Source organism: Pseudophryne corroboree, chromosome 10 (genome assembly GCF_028390025.1).
Source record: "Pseudophryne corroboree isolate aPseCor3 chromosome 10, aPseCor3.hap2, whole genome shotgun sequence".
NCBI classification, from domain to species: domain Eukaryota; kingdom Metazoa; phylum Chordata; class Amphibia; order Anura; family Myobatrachidae; genus Pseudophryne; species Pseudophryne corroboree.
Window position 1 is genome coordinate 18,976,975 of NC_086453.1, and position 13,477 is coordinate 18,990,451.

The window sequence follows — 13,477 nt, forward strand, 5'->3', positions numbered from 1 at the left end:
GGGAGAAGAAGCGAACCTACCTAACTGGTGGTAGCTTGGGCTTCTTAGGCTACTGGACACCATTAGCTCCAGAGGGATCGACCCCAGGACCCGTCCTTGGTGTTCGTTCCCGAAGCCGCGCCGCCGTCCCCCTTACAGAGCCAGAAGCTAGAAGAGGTCCGGAAAAATCTGCGGCAGAAGACTTCAGTCTTCACCAAGGTAGCGCACAGCACTGCAGCTGTGCGCCATTGCTCCTCTTGTACACCTCACACTCTGGTCACTGATGGGTGCAGGGCGCTGGTGGGGGGCGCCCTGAGCAGCAATTTTTAGACCTTGGCTGGCAAAATAATCACAATATATAGCCCCAGAGGCTATATATGTGATAAATACCCCTGCCAGATTCCATAAAAAAGCGGGAGAAAAGTCTACCGAAAAAGGGGCGGAGCTATCTCCCACAGCACACTGGCGCCATTTCTCCCTCACAGCTCCGCTGGAAGGAAGCTCCGTGGCTCTCCCTCAGTCTGCACTACAGAAGGGTAAAAAAGAGAGGGGGGGCACTAAATTTAGGCGCAGTATATAATTTATAGCAGCTATAAGGGGATATAATTCAGTTAGTCCCTGTATTATATAGCGCTCTGGTGTGTGCTGGCATACTCTCTCTCTGTCTCCCCAAAGGGCTTTTTGTGGGGTCCTGTCCTCTGTCAGAGCATTCCCTGTGTGTGTGCGGTGTGTCGGTACGGCTGTGTCGACATGTTTGATGAGGAGGCTTATGTGGAGGCAGAGCAGATGCCTATAAATGTGATGTCACCCCCTGCGGGGCAGACACCTGAGTGGATGGACTTATGGAAGGAATTACGTGCAAGTGTCGACTCCTTACATAAAAAATTTGACGACATGCCAAATGCGGGACAGCCGGCTTCTCAGCTCGTGCCTGCCCAGACGACTCAAAGGCCATCAGGGGCTCTAAAGTGCCCGCTACCTCAGATGGCAGACACAGATGTCGACACGGATACTGATACCAGTGTCGACGACGAAGAGTCTAATTTAATGTCCAATAGGGCCATTCGTGGCATGATTGAGGCAATGAAAGAGGTATTACACATTTCTGATATAAACCCAGGTACCTCAAAGAAGGGTATTATGTTTGGGGAGAAAAAACTACTAATAGTTTTTCCCCCATCTGAAGAATTAAATGAAGTGTGTGAAGAAGCGTGGGCTTCCCCCGATAAAAAATTGGTAATTTCTAAAAAGTTACTAATGGCGTTCCCTTTCTCGCCAGAGGATAGGTCACGTTGGGAAACACCCCCTAGGGTGGATAAAGCGCTCACACGCTTGTCAAAAAAGGTGGCACTACCGTCTCCGGATACGGCCGCCCTAAAGGAGCCTGCTGATAGAAAGCAGGAGGCGATCCTGAAGTCTGTATATACACACTCAGGCATTATACCGAGACCAGCGATTGCTTCAGCATGGATGTGCAGTGCTGCAGCTGCGTGGTCAGATTCCCTGTCGGAAAATATTGACACCCTAGACAGGGACACTATTCTGCTAACCGTAGAGCATATAAAAGACTCAGTCTTATACATGAGAGATGCACAGAGGGAGATCTGTCGACTGGCATCTAAAATAAGTGCTCTGTCCATCTCTGCTAGGAGAGGCTTATGGACTCTGCAGTGGACAGGGGATGCAGATTCGAAAAGGCACATGGAAGTTTTGCCTTATAAGGGTGAGGAGTTATTCGGGGATGGTCTCTCAGACCTAGTTTCCACAGCAACAGCTGGGAAGTCAGCATTTTTGCCCCATATCCCCTCACAGCCTAAGAAAGCGCCGTATTATCAGGTACAGTCCTTTCGACCCCAGAAAAACAGGCGGGGAAAAGGCGGGTCCTTTCTGTCCAGAGGCAGAGGTAGGGGAAAAAAGCTGCAACAAACAGCAGGTTCCCAGGAACAAAAGTCCTCCCCCGCTTCTTTCAAGTCCGCCGCATGACGGTGGGGCTCCACAGGCGGAGCCAGGTACGGTGGGGGGCCGCCTCAAAAATTTCAGCGATCAGTGGGCTCGCTCACAGGTGGATCCCTGGATCCTTCAAGTAGTATCTCAGGGGTACAAGCTGGAATTCGAGGCGCCTCCCCCCCCGCCGTTTCCTCAAATCTGCCTTGCCGACAACTCCCTCGGGCAGGGAGGCTGTGCTAGAGGCAATTCACAAGCTGTATTCCCAGCAGGAGATAGTCAAGGTGCCCCTACTTCAACAAGGACGGGGTTACTATTCCACACTGTTTGTGGTACCGAAACCGGACGGTTCGGTGAGACCCATTTTAAATTTGAAATCCTTTAATTTTTTTATGTATGTGTTCAAGTTCAAGATGGAATCGCTCAGGGCGGTTATTGCAAGCCTGGACGAGGGGGATTACATGGTATCCCTGGACATCAAGGATGCTTACCTGCATGTCCCCATTTACCATCCTCACCAGGAGTACCTCAGATTTGTGGTACAGGATTGCCATTACCAATTCCAGACACTGCCGTTTGGACTGTCCACGGCACCGAGGGTGTTTACCAAGGTTTTGGCAGAAATGATGATACTCCTTCGAAAAAAGGGAGTTTTAATTATCCTGTACTTGGACGATCTCCTTATAAAGGCGAGGTCCAAGGAGCAGTTGTTGGTCGGAGTAGCGCTATCTCGGGAGGTGCTACAACAGCACGGATGGATTCTAAACATTCCAAAGTCACAGCTGGTTCCTTCCACACGCCTACTGTTCCTGGGGATGGTTCTGGACACAGAACAGAAAAAAGTGTTTCTCCCGCAGGAGAAAGCCAAGGAGCTGTCATCTCTAGTCAGAGACCTCCTGAAACCAAAACAGGTATCGGTGCATCACTGCACACGAGTCCTTGGAAAAATGGTAGCTTCATACGAAGCAATTCCATTCGGCAGGTTCCATGCAAGAACCTTTCAGTGGGACCTCTTGGACAAGTGGTCGGGATCGCATCTTCAGATGCATCGGCTGATAACCCTGTCTCCAAGGACCAGGGTGTCTCTGCTGTGGTGGCTGCAGAGTGCTCATCTTCTAGAGGGCCGCAGATTCGGCATACAGGACTGGGTCCTGGTGACCACGGATGCCAGCCTTCGAGGGCAGTAACACAGGGAAGAAATTTCCAAGGACTTTGGTCAAGTCAGGAGTCGTCCCTACACATAAATATTCTGGAACTGAGGGCCATTTACAATGCCCTAAGTCAGGCAATGCCCCTGCTTCAAAACCAGCCGGTACTGATCCAATCAGACAACATCACGGCAGTCGCCCATGTAAACCGACAGGGCGGCACAAGAAGCAGGATGGCGATGGCAGAAGCCACAAGGATTCTCCGATGGGCGGAAAATTACGTCTTAGCACTGTCAGCAGTGTTCATTCCGGGAGTGGACAACTGGGAAGCAGACTTCCTCAGCAGACACGACCTACACCCGGGAGAGTGGGGACTTCATCCAGAAGTCTTCCAACTGTTGGTAAACCGTTGGGAAAGGCCACAGGTGGACATGATGGCGTCCTGCCTCAACAAAAAGCTAAAGAGATATTGCGCCAAGTCAAGGGACCCTCAGGCGATAGCTGTGGACGCTCTAGTGACACCGTGGGTGTACCAGTCGGTTTATGTGTTCCCTCCTCTGCCTCTCATACCAAAGGTACTGAGAATTATAAGAAGGCGAGGAGTAAGAACGATACTCGTGGTTCCGGATTGGCCAAGAAGAGCTTGGTACCCAGAACTTCAAGAAATGATATCAGAGGACCCATGGCCTCTACCGCTCAGACAGGATCTGCTACAGCAGGGGCCCTGTCTGTTCCAAGACGTACCGCGGCTGCGTTTGACGGCATGGCGGTTGAATTCCGGATCCTAAAGGAAAAGGGCATTCCGGAGGAAGTCATTCCTACGCTGATAAAAGCTAGGAAAGAAGTAACCGCAAACCATTATCACCGTATTTGGTGAAAATATGTTGCGTGGTGTGAGACCAGGAAGGCCCCTACTGAGGAATTTCAGCTGGGTCGTTTTCTGCACTTCCTACAGTCGGGAGTGACTATGGGCCTAAAATTGGGTTCCATTAAGGTCCAGATTTCGGCTGTCGATTTTCTTCCAAAAAGAACTGGCTTCACTGCCTGAAGTTCAGACATTTGTAAAGGGTGTGCTACATATTCAGCCTCCTTTTGTGCCTCCTGTGGCACCTTGGGATCTCAACGTGGTGTTGAGTTTCCTGAAATCACATTGGTTTGAGCCACTTAAAACTGTGGATCTGAAATATCTCACGTGGAAAGTGGTCATGTTATTGGCCTTGGCTTCGGCCAGGCGTGTGTCAGAATTGGCGGCTTTGTCATGTAAAAGCCCTTTATCTGATTTTCCATATGGATAGGGCAGAATTGAGGACTCGTCCCCAGTTTCTCCCTAAGGTGGTATCAGCTTTTCACTTGAACCAACCTATTGTAGTGCCTGCGGCTACTAGGGACTTGGAAGATTCCAAGTTACTGGACGTAGTCAGGGCCTTGAAAATTTATGTTTCCAGGACGGCTGGAGTCAGGAAAACTGACTCGCTTTTTCTCCTGTATGCACCCAACAAACTAGGTGCTCCTGCTTCTAAGCAGACTATTGCTCGCTGGATTTGTAGCACAATTCAGCTGGCGCATTCTGCGGCTGGATTGCCGCATCCTAAATCAGTAAAAGCCCATTCCACAAGGAAAGTGGGCTCATCTTGGGCGGCTGCCCGAGGGGTCTCGGCTTTACAACTTTGCCGAGCTGCAACTTGGTCAGGGGCAAACACGTTTGCTAAATTCTACAAATTTGATACCCTGGCTGAGGAGGACCTTGAGTTCTCTCATTCGGTGCTGCAGAGTCATCCGCACTCTCCCGCCCGTTTGGGAGCTTTGGTATAATCCCCATGGTCCTTACGGAGTTCCCAGCATCCACTAGGACGTCAGAGAAAATAAGATTTTACTCACCGGTAAATCTATTTCTCGTAGTCCGTAGTGGATGCTGGGCGCCCATCCCAAGTGCGGATTGTCTGCAATACTTGTTTATAGTTATTGCCTAACTAAAGGGTTATTGTTGAGCCATCTGTTGAGAGGCTCAGTTATATTTCATACTGTTAACTGGGTATAGTATCACGAGTTATACGGTGTGATTGGTGTGGCTGGTATGAGTCTTACCCGGGATTCAAAATCCTTCCTTATTGTGTCAGCTCTTCCGGGCACAGTATCCTAACTGAGGTCTGGAGGAGGGGCATAGCGGGAGGAGCCAGTGCACACCAGATAGTACCTAATCTTTCTTTTAGAGTGCCCAGTCTCCTGCGGAGCCCGTCTATTCCCCATGGTCCTTACGGAGTTCCCAGCATCCACTACGGACTACGAGAAATAGATTTACCGGTGAGTAAAATCTTATTATTGCCATGCTGGGAACGTTCTAGTCGCCACCTGAGTTCATTTTCCTCATACCTCCCAATAGGAAAGCGCACAGGAAAATTTCTATAATTCTCTTTCTCTGTCTCCTCCATTGGCTGCGCGTGTCATCCTCAGTATGACTCTTGTGCATCACAAGGACATTGTACTGGGAACGCTGTGGCTCTTTATGACAGTACAGCACTCTAGCATGGTAAAGAATACCCGCCTTACACTGCTATGCGATATCACCCTCTTTATGTATAACCGCAGCAGTATAATATTTGGTGTCTCAGCTGCTTCTGAGCCTTATGAGTGGTTAGTTACTGCCACTGACCCTTGTGCCGTCACTTTTCATCCCATCCCGATCACAACAGTTACGGCAAAGTGAGAAAGCTGCGCCTTCCCTTCCAAATTTAGCTCCTCCAGGAGTGTTTTGGAGGAGTCTGTAGTGGTCTCATTTCCACAAGAGAAGATGGAGGTGATGTTAGGAGAAGGATACACGAATAGGGTCCAAGAGAATTCTGTAACCTCTCCTCAGTTTATGTTGGCTCATCAGGTCCATCCTTTCTTTGACCAATAGTGCAGCAATCAAGGCTTGAGGTGGTCACCCCCACCTCCAAAAGTCCACAATTTCAATCCACAAATAGCCTCTATGCGCACCCTCTACGGTATCGGGGATTTTTTTATGTACTCTCATAGGTCCAAAGGCCTTTCACAGGTAACCTTAGTTCATCAGACGATTTTGGATATGAACCTCCTTTCTCCAGTACTCCATCTAGAAATCTCTCTTCCTAAACTGCTGAGAACGTCTGTCCAGGTTAGTGTCTCCCTTGTCTGTTACATACTGTAGCAGAAATGGACCGTCATGAACATTCTTCTTGAGAATGAGGGAGAACTTTGCTACTCTGCAGGTGATTCTGTATCTGGACAGGTGATTCTAGAGCTGGCAGAAGATACTCGTGTACTAGGCCTTCACCTATATGCACATGGTGGAGCTGTAGTGTCCTTTACACCAAGGAGAGAGCCGGAATACACCATCATGGTGTATTCTGGCTCTCTCCTCCCTAAAAGACGCGGCTAATCGCAAAATTGAGACTACACTCAAATCTTTGTATACAGCTGCGGTGGTGACCCAGAGACCCACTATAGCATGTGGGTGGATTACGTGAGCCATTGCTAAATGGTCGGGTAACCTAATTGAGGGGTTGGATACCTTGCCTCAATGGGAGATTATTTGGCTCCTGCAGCATATACAGGACTCTGCGAACTTTACGGTGGAAGCCATAAAAGAGAGAGGCTTGCTTAATGCACGCACTACAGCTATGGCAGTGTCTGCACGCAGGGGTATATGGCTACGCCAGTGGACTGTGGATGCGGACTCCAGGAAAGGCGTGGAAGGCTACCTTTCACAGGAGAGGCCTTGTTTGGAGATGAGCTAGACAAATGGATGTCCCAAGCTACTGCGGGTAAGTCTACATACCTACCTTCTGCAGCTCCCCAGCTAGGAAGGCCTATTGATGATCCAACCTACAGTCCTTTCGGACGGCCAAGTTCAGGGGAAAGGCCAGAGGTTCCTCTGCCACCGCCAGAGGTGCTAGAGGTTAACTACGGAAACCAGCTTACTGCTGGTTCACAGGAATAGAGTTCAGGCTCTGCTTCCTCAAAACCTTCTGCTTGACGGCAGATCGCGATGCCTGGAAGACTGTCAAGTGGAAGCCTGGCTAAAATTCTTCAGTCGCGTCTGGACAAGATCGTGCCAGGATCCCTGGATCATAGACCTTATATCCCAGGGCTACAGACTGGAGTTCCAGGAGCTCCCACCTCACAGATTCTTCAAATCAGGCTTACCAATTTCACAAGAGGCAAGAATAACCTTACAGGACGCCATTCAAAAACTTACAGACCCAGGTCATTGTTCCAGTTCCACCTCATCTACAAAACGAGGGTTACTATTCCAGCTTGTTTGTAGTTCCGAAATTGGACGGTTCGGTAAGACAGATTCTGAACCTCAAGTCATTGAACCCGTATTTACGAGTGTTCAAATTCAAGATGGAGTCTCTAAGAGTGGTGATCTGGAGGAGGGGGAATTCCTAGTGTCTCTGGATATCAAGGATGCGTACCTTTTACATTCCGATTTGGCCGCCTCATCAGGCTTATGTACGGTTTGCACTTCAGGACTGTCACTACCAGTTCCAGGCCCTGCCATTTGGTCTCTCCACGGCACCGAGGGTGTTCACCAAAGTGATGGCAGAGATGATTTTACTACTCTGCAAACAAGGAGTGAACATAATTTCGTACCTGGACGATCTTCTGATAAAGGCACCGTCCAGGGAACAACTGTTGGAGAACATTGCCCTCTCAACCAGACTACTTCTGGATCATGGGTGGATTCTGAACCTTCCAAAATCTCACCTAGAACCAATGCAGAGGCTTCAGTTCCTGGGAATGATACTGGACACGGAGTCTCAAAGTATTCCTTCCCTTGGCAAAGGCAATCGTAATCTAGTCGATGGTTCGGGTTGTCTTGATGCCGACTCGAATCTCTGTGCATCTCTGCATACACCTTCTGGGGAATATGGTGGTTTCTTACGAAGCTATTCAGTACGGAAGGCTTCATGCGAGGCCCTTCCAGCTGGACCTGTTGGACAAATGGTCCGGATAGCATCTTCACATGCACCAGAGGATTCGTCTGTCCCTAAAAGCCAGGATCTCCCTCCTGTGGTGGCTACAGACTTCTCATCTCGTCGAGGGCCAGAGGTTTGGGATTCAGAATTGGATTCTGCTAACCACAGATGCAAGCCTCAGAGGTTGGGGAGCAGTCACCCAGGGGGTGCAGTTTCAGGGAAGGTGGTCAAGTCAGGAAATCTTCCTTCCAATAAACATCCTGGAACTCAGCTATCTACAATGCCCTTCTGCAGGCCTCATCTCTTCAGAATCAGGCCATTCAGGTCCAGTCGGACAATGTGACTGCAGTGACATACATAAACCGACAGGGTCGAACGAAAAGCAGAGCCGCAATGTCAGAGGTGTCAAGAATTATCTACTGGGCGGAAAAGCACGCAGTGGCGTTGTCGGCGGTCTTCATCCCGGGAGTAGACAACCGGGAAGCAGACTTCCTCAGCAGACACGACCTGCACTCGGGGAAATGGGGCCTTCATCCGGAGGTGTTCCAGTGGTTGACACGTCAGTGGGGATAGCCACAAATCGACATGATGGCTTCTCGACTCAACAAGAAGCTCAAGCGGTTTTGTTCCAGGTCGAGAGACCCACAAGCTGTGGCGGTAGACGCTCTGACAACTCCGTGGGTCTACCGGCTGGTGTACGTGATTCCTCCACTTCCTCTGATCCCAAGAATTCTAAAAAGAATAAAAAGGTAAAAGGTTTAAGCAATCCTCATTCTGGACTGGCCACGAAGGGATCTTCTCGAGATGCTCCTCGAAGATCCGTGGCCTGTACCTCTTCGCGAGAATCTTCTGCAAAAAGGCCTGTTCGTCTATCAAGACTTACTGCGGCTACATTTAACAGCATGGAAGTTGAATGGCTGATTCTAGCCAGGAGAGGGATTCCTGACAAGGTCATCCCGACTATGATGCAAGCCAGAAAGGGGGTAACGTCTAAACATTACCACCGTATCTGGAGGAAATATGTCTCTTGGTGTGAGAGCAGACAATATTCTGCAGTGGAATTTCATCTGGGACGTTTCCTGCTTTTCTGCAGTCGGGAGTGGATGCGGGCCTACGTCTAGGCTCCAAAAAAGTCAAGATTTCGGCCTTGTCTATTTTCTTTCAGAGACAATTGGATTCTCTCACCGAGGTCCAGACGTTCTTGAAAGGTGTTCTGCACATCCAACCTCCCTTTGTGCCTCCCACGGCACCTTTGGATCTCAACTTGGTGCTGCAGTTCCTCCAATCGTACTGGTTTGAACCGTTACAGTAGGTAGACGTAAAGAATCTTACATGGAAGACCGTCACACTGTTGGCATTGGCTTCAGCAAGATGTGTTGGGGGCGTTGTCTTACAAGAGCCCCTACCTAATTTTCCACGAGGACAGAGCTGAACTCAGGACTCGTCAGCAATTTCTTCCTAAGGTGGTGTCCGCGTTTCACATTATCCAACCTATTGTGGTTCCGGTTGTTACGGACACCTCTGCTACTTCAAAGTCTTTGGCTGTTGTAAGGGCTTTGAAAGTCTATGTGAAGAGAACATCTTGTCGCAGAAAATCGGATCCGCTGTTCGTTCTTTATGATCCCAATAAGATTGGGTGTCCTACTTCAAAGCAGTCTATTGCACGCTGAATCAGGCTTACTATCCGGCATGCTTGTTCCACGGCAGGTTTGTCGGTTCCGAAATATGTTGAAGCCCACTCTACTAGGTCGGTGGGTTCCTCTTGGGCGGCTGCCCGGGGTGTCTCGGCTTTGCAGCTCTGCCGAGCAGCTACTTGGTTGGGGTCGAACACGTTTGCTAAGTTTTACAAGTTCGATACCCTGGCATCTGAGTACTTTCAGTTTGGTCAATCAGTTCTGCAGGAACCTCAGCACTCTCCCACCCGGTTTGGGAGCATTGGTACTTCCCCATGGTCCTAAATGGATTCCCAGTATCCCCTAGGACGTAAGAGAAAATAGGATTTTAATTAGCTACCGGTAAATCCTTTTCTCGTAGTCCCTAGGGGATACTGGCCTCCGCCCGGTGCTTCGTTCTTCTTGCACTGTTACTTGGTTAAGTGATGTTTGGTTCAGCTGTTGATGTTATTGTTTACAAGTTTTGGTTAGCATGGCTTTCCTTTTGTTTGTGTGTGTGTGCTGGTTCGAAATCTCACAACTATCCTTTTCTATATCCTTCTCTCAAATTATGTCGTCTCCTCGGGCACAGTTTCCTAGACTGAGTCTGGTAGGAGGGGCATAGAGGGAGGGGCCAGCACACCTAATCAACTTCTGTAGTGCCCATTGCTCCTAGTGCACCCGTCTATACTCCATGGTACTAAATGGATTCCTAGTATCCCCTACGGACTACGAGAAAAGGATTTACCGGTAGGTAATTAAAATCCTATTTTTCCTTTTTATAGCACACTTCTGGTAATGTTTTAAAAAGGCAAGAGGAGACGTCGCCCTCAATGTTTCCCATCTTCTGCAGTATACTGATACAGTATATCCACCTCCTAGCTGGTTTGTATGGACAACGCGAACTTCAGGTAGAAAATACATTTCATTTATATCCTACTGCCTCAGCGATGCAGATGATCAACGTGATAGCGTGTCACGGCATCTAATACTATAGGGCTCTAAAAATAACCATTTATCTCTGGTGACCACAAGCCTGCTTCCTGCGTATGGCGCAAGACTGCTGCAGATGTGTCTGGCTCAGCCAGAATACTATTTATTCTTATTTTGCCCTTCAATTTATCTTTATTTTCTCCTCCAGCATTACCGGCTATCTCGAAGCAGCGATATGAACCTATGACATGTCCAGTTTTTGGGATAGAGAGGGGGATTGTCGTGCAGTACGTGAAGGCCTTGGCGTGACAGAAGATTTTGGGCTTCCCCTATTTTTTAGTTTTGCTGTCACTAGATTAACCTGCACGACAGTATTTGATTAACCTGTGCGAGAGTATTTGTTCCTTGTTTCACACTCATGGATTTGCAGAATGTTTCGAATCTGTTGACTCATCGGAACGTTCTTCTACAGTAAAGGTGGCCACATGTACTGTATCAAGGAGCAGGTGGACCAATAGCAGATGTCTGGTAGTTTTTCTCATGGAAATCTATTGCAGAAAGTGTGGTGAAAAGATGGGTGCAGCAATCGGGGTTACATTATATATTCTTTTTGGGGAACTACATTCTAATAGCGAGCTTTGTTGGCTGGGACTAAAAGGAAGTTTGGGATGTAAATAAGTCTAACCAGTAAGACCAGTTCTCTGACGACTTGAAGGTGGAGGCTGCTGGTTGGTGCCGGGTCAGATCCGGCTGAGATGAGTAGACTGGGGTGTAAGTTTGCACAGCTAAGTGCAAACTTACACCCCAGCCTACTCCCCCCCCCTACCTGTGTACTTCTGGAGAACCGAACCACTCACCTACTCCTAAGTAGATGGGTGGTTCGGTTCTCCAGAAACCTGAATTTTGTGGATCCAAACTAAAGCAAAACCCGGTCCGGATCCCCCGAGGAGATCCGATCAGAACAGCATCTTGGTTCTAATCTTCCCCGTGGTTCAGAATTAAAATTTAAAATCTGAATTTTGGGTTTAGATAGCAAAAATTACATGATTTTAGGTATTTTTATTTTTTTTAAACCGAACTAGGGGCCTAATTCAGGTTTGATCGCAAATTGCGATCCAATCGCAATAATTACACCGGTGATGCGGACGACCCGCAGTATTTGCGAACGCCTCTGACTGACAGGCAGAGGCGCTCGCGGGGTGGCAATGCTCCGTTTCCAAGACGGAGCGTTACGGGGGCGGTGGCTTATGAACGGGGCGTGGCAGCGGCGTTATCGGGGGTGCTGCGTGACGTCACACTCATCCGATTGAATCAAAAAGATGGCGCAGGGCCCCTTTTCATCGCAGCCAGGCTGCTCCAGCAGGAGGCTTCCCTAATTTATGCGACCGCGCACTAATTGCGGTGCGATCGCAATGCGAGTCAAAGGATTGCAAATTCTGCTAAAATGCAGAATTTACAATCCTTACTGAATTGGATCCTGAAATCTGCATCCAAAAACCTAAACACAATGATTTATTACAACCAAAACACTGGGGTCCGTGCACAGCTCTACTCCTAGGGGGTAATTCAGACCCGGTCGCACGCAGTCTGTTTTTTTGCACTGCTGCGACCAGGTAATCGCCGCCTACAGGGGAGGGGGTAATCGCTGTGCAGGAGTGCGAACGGCTGTGCAAAAGTTTGTGCAGTCTCTGCACAGCCCAGATCTTACTCAGCCGCTGCGACGATCCGGGCCAATGCTGACGTCAGGAATCCGCCTTCCGAACGGCTGGGCACGCCTGCGTTTCCCCGGATGCTCCCTGGAAATGGTGAGTTGCCGCCCACAAACACCTTCTCCCTGTCAATCTTCTTGCGATCGTTTTCTTCATAGAATCCGTCGCCGGACAGCAACGCGCCTGTGCATTGCGGACCGCATGCATGCGCTGTTAAGACCCGATCGCACGGCTGCAAAAAAAGGCAGCGTGCGATCGGGTCTGAATGACCCCCCCCCCCTATTTGGGAACTCTGTGGCTCCGCTTTTGCTCCTGTAGGTAGTAGGCACCCGTCTTCCCTTCTTACTTGATGTACTCTACGAATAACTGCTTCTCGGTAATCAGCTGAAGACTAAAACTGTGCATGACCCACAGTGTACACGGGTTACCTACCTACCTACCTCCTCCGGTATGCCTCTGCTTTACATGCAATGAGGGCGCAAGCATCTGTTCCATAATAACACAATATTATTCTGAGTCGCATGCAATGCAAAGGCAAATCCGGACCGCCGCAAATTGCCAGTGGGACGATGCACCTGTGTTCAGAGTATGCAATGGCTCCAGTGCTCTGTCTACAGTTATCCCTGCGATAGGCGATTACACCTGCCCCGTGTTTGGTGCAGATGATGGTAACTACATTTGGCATTCGCTGTGCAATATGCACCACACTGAATAGGTCGCTACTCTGGCTACAAGCCAGCTCCATACCCATGGGAACGTTTCTCTTACGTGCGATCGTAGCCACCCAGTAACTACCAATCAGCGGTCGCAGAGAAACGTCAGATGCGTACAGGTCAGAATCACGCGCAGCCCGCGACTCGTGCGCAGATTGCACGTCGGGCCTGATTATTGAATTTTTAGCGCATTCATTTTTACTCCTAAATAAAATCTCAATTGCAAGCGGACATCGATGCTGCTGCTTCCTAGTGACCGGTTATTCTGCATTTCGCTCCAGAAGGGGATAAGGCGTCATCGCTGGGACTCTCACTTTTTCTGCTCGGAATTTACATTCTGGGAATAATCTGCTTTTTAAAGCTTCTTTTCTTTTTTTCTTTTTTTCATGGCAGGAACAGGGTTAATCAGGTGCTTCCCTCTTTAGACCGCTAGACGTGCTTCCTCTAGTCACTGTAGCG